The sequence below is a fragment of the Aquarana catesbeiana genome, linkage group LG04 (genome assembly GCF_042186555.1).
Source record: "Aquarana catesbeiana isolate 2022-GZ linkage group LG04, ASM4218655v1, whole genome shotgun sequence".
NCBI lineage: Eukaryota > Metazoa > Chordata > Amphibia > Anura > Ranidae > Aquarana > Aquarana catesbeiana.
In genome coordinates, this window is record NC_133327.1 from 94,250,817 (window position 1) to 94,255,209 (window position 4,393).

Here is a 4,393-nt window from a genome sequence, read left to right on the forward strand (position 1 = left end):
ATGGCAACAGGAACCAATTATGATCTCTTCATGTGCAAAAAAAAAACAAAGTGACTTTGTGCTCAAAAAAGTGTCTGGTGCTTGCTGAAAAAAAAAAAAATTTTTCTCAAAATCTTCTCATTTAAGTGACAGCGGTGTTGGCGTTTCTTAACCGTGCTCCTATTGCAAATGCACACACCAAATGGCCTCACCCCCCAGGGGTACTGCGCAGTCACAGTATGTGCCACTGAGTAGCAATCTTTAAAATCCTTGATCTCTGCTTTAGTGGCGTTATATTGTCGATGTTTCACTCGTTCACCATGTAGAGAAGAGAAGGGATGCCCATAGTGTGATTCTATATTTAAAATATTTATTTTGTTAAAAAGTAGGAGATATACTCACATTTAGTACAAATGTTTTAAGCATGAAATAAAAAACAGATGGATGCCATCAGAATCCTATTCTCGGCCCTGACCGGAAGTGACGCAAAGACGTTCATAACACCGCCCTACGTGTTTCGTGATTCAGACGTCATCTGGAGCGGTCCAGTGTATTTAATGTTAGTAGTTATAGTTAGCACCAACGACCAACGCAGCTCCAGGTCGGTTGACCACTATATACCTCGCACACTCTCTTTCAATGCAGGTGCCAGCCCAGCTCATAAAACATCCTGGCTTTGAGCGCTTTGGTGCCGCCACTAACGGCATGATCGCCGTTAGAAACTGCACACTCAGTGCTCCTGCGACCAATGTCTACGGCGCATGCGCCGTAAACATTGGTTCTGCTATTTCTACAAATATCTCCTAAACCATTTAGGTTTGGGAGATATTTCTTGCACCTACAGGTAAGCCTTAATCTAGGCTTACCTGTAGGTTAAAGTGGTTGTAATGGGTTTTCAACCACTTTAATATTGACAGAAGATGGAGATGCAAATATTATGGGGTGATGTGAGGAAGTTAAGTAACAACTGCCCAAGTAACAGACATGCCCAAAATAGGAAGAGAAAGTAACTTTTGCAGAGATAACCTGCTGTGCCTGGAAGTACGTTTAGAAGTACGTGAAGTTCATGTAAGCATTGCGCATGCGCAATCAGCTCTTGCACGCATTCACTTGAGATTTTACATTGAGCTCCCGAAATCTTCGAAATGTTAGGCAATGTACATGCAGTTGCATGCATAGTAAAGACGCACCTCTTAATCTTAATAGAAATGCGTAACTCGGACATTTTTTTTTTTTAAGCAGGTTCACCTTTATCTTTTTTTTTTTTTTGAGATTTGCACCCAGGTCATATGAGCATGTTACGCCGCCAACATGTGACGTACATTTGTTCAAATTATGTAAAAAAAAAACCCTGCTCCTGTAGCTCATTTTTTAGGGCCAAAAAGGGTATGAGCTCCCCCTTCTAATCCATATGATTTCCTTTGGCTAGCTGTTGCTTTTAACCACTTCAGACCCAGGAAGGATTTACCCCCTTCCTGATCAGAGCATTTTTTTGCAATTCGGCTCTGCATCACTCTAGCTGACAATTGCGCGGTCGTCCGACGTTGTACCCAAACAAAATTGACGTCTTTTTTTTTTCCCCACAAGTAGAGCTTTCTTTTGGTGGTATTTGATCACCTCTGCGGTTTTTATTTTTTGCGCTATAAACAAAAAAGCGACAATTTTGGAAAGAAAAAGCATTTTTTTAACTTTTTGCTATAATAAATATCCCCCAAAAATATCTAAAAAAACAAATTTCTTCTATAGTTTAGGCCGATATGTATTCTTGTACATATTTTTGGTTAAAAAAAAAAACACAATAAGTGTATATTGATTGGTTTGCACAAAAGTTATAGAGTCTACAAAATAGAGGATAGATTTATGGAATTTATTTTTGTTTTACTAGTAATGATGGCGATCTGCGATTTTTTAATCGGGACTGCGACATTATGGCGGACAGATCAGACACTTTTGACACTATTTTGGGACCATTGACATTTATACAGCGATCAGAGCTTCAGATAGCCATTGATTACTGTATAAATGACACTGGCAGGGAAGGGGTTAAACACTAGGGGGTGATCAAGGGGTTAGGTGTGTTCCCTGGATGTGTTCTAACTGTAGGGGGGATGGGCTCACTACAACAAGACAGAGATCACTGTTGACAGGGAGCAGTAGATCCCTGTCATGTTGCTAGGCAGAACAGTGAAATGCCATGTTTACATAGGCATCTCCTCACCGCAATAGCGGGCCACCGACGAATATAGGGTTGGCTCCCGCGGCGGGTGCATGCCTGCTAGGTGGAAAATTCAAAGGGACGTACAAGTACACCATTTTGCCTGCCCGTGCCATTCTGCCAACTTAAATCGGCCCGCGGCAGTCAGCAAGTGGTTAAAGGGGGAACTCCACACTCCCCTACATTCTCCAATGCTTTTGTCTCGCCCCTCTCTAATCCATATGATTTGTTTTGGCTAGCTGTTGCTTTTAAAGGGGAACTCCACTCCAATCTCAAAAGGCCGTGGGCAGCCTTCACCAATCCAAACCACATCCTTTTCCAGAGCATGCAACAGGGCCAGCTAGGAAAGGGACAAGAAGAGCGAGCACCCAACCCTCTCCTGAACCACATAAGGCCACATGCACTCAACATAGCTGTCTGGCTTTCGGGCATGTTGGGCTCAGCCCAATACCAACCATAAAGCACCTTGTACCCACTAGCTTAAAGGGGCTTTCCACATTTCACAAATCCCCCTGTCTGCAGCCCCCCCACAGCCACAGCCTAGGGTTGTGTGGAAGAGGCCCTTGTCCCCCTGAATATCGGAATAAGGTGGTTGACTTTTGGGGTGCCTGAGCCCCTCCTGCCCCCAAGCATCCACCCCCCCCCTTTCATGGGCTGGCTTGCTGTGTGTTTGGCTAGGGGTTTGTTGGTATTTTGGAGGGGGACAATCTTTTTTCATTTAGGGTGGTATATAACAAGTCAAGGCTTTTCTGGCATGATTCCGAAAAGCCTTGCAAAAAAGAAGACAGAACAGAGAAATTCCCTGTAGAACTAGATTTTCCAGCTTAAAGTCATAGTAGAAAACTTAGTTATCAAGTATAAGCTGAGCTTAATTGTACTTCAGAGCCCACTATCAAACATGTGGGAACCCAAAAAAGGACAAAGTAAGAGTTTGTATGAAGGAATGAAAGAAGAGAGAGGAAGAAAAGGAAGAAAAAAGGGGGGGAGAGAAGTCAGAAAAAAAGGAGGTGTGCGAGCTATCTATCTCCATATTCCAGACTACTGGCCCCTTACGGTGACAGGAGATATCTAATTCAAGGGTTCCAAACCCTTTCATACCGACTTTGTTGGTCACGAAGAATACTAGTTAATTTTTCATTTCTCATGCTCCAGGAAATGTAATTTTTCACTAATGCTAAATTTATCAGAGGGGTTTTCCATGCTCTTGCTATGGTGATCTTAGCTGCCAAAAAGATAAAAAAGATGAGGGACCTGAGGTTTGGACAGTTCACTCGGAAGATCAGAAAATAAGGCGGTCTCAACATTTTTAGGTATATTCACTCCAGTCACCGAATAAACCCAGTTAAATATTCTTATCCAAAATCTTGACTTTTGGGCATGTCCACCAGATGTGGAGCATTGTGCCCTCCTGACCACACCCCTTGAAACAGAGAGGCGATGCATCTGGGTAGATTTTAGTTATCCGCGTCAGAACGAGGCACCATCGTGACAATACTTTGTAATTCGCCTCCACCAGAGAAATTCCCTTGTGCACCATGGTCGACCACTTGGACCAAACGTCCTCGTCGATAGTCTCCCCCAGGTCTGCCTCCCAAGCTAATTGATAGGGGAGTTTAGAGCCCTGATCCGTTAGCAAAATGTACAACTCTGAAATACTACCCCGTGTCCCAGGTCCTCTTAGGCCTGGGGCACCGGAGGGTGTTTGTCCCATCTGTAATTTTGTAGCACGCTGGATGATGTGCTTAATTTTTGACAGGGGGTGGCTTATTTTGTGCTAGCTGCACTTGTATTGTTTTTCGGCATCCTGCTTGACTTTGTTTTTTTTGGTGTGTGTGTGTGCATGAACTTCATTTGGGTTGTTCTGGGCATGCTCAGAGTGTTTTTTGGGTTGGTAATTTAAGGACATCCTTAACAGGTGTACCCACTTTGAAGTAATGTCTCATCATTGGGTGAACTTGCATTTTGTGTGTTTTATGGATTGTGCATATGTTTTGAATTGCCTCATTAGCACACAAACCTATGTTATATAAAGCTTGCAAATGGTATTCTTTCCTGACAGACTGCATAGCAGTTTAGGTGTGGGTTAATCCTGCCTCCTCTCCAATGCTATAGGACCCCATACCTATAAATTTGAACTCACCGCTAGGGACTGCGTTCTTTTTTTGTCCTCCTCATAGACCTACATTACGTTTTGTTCCT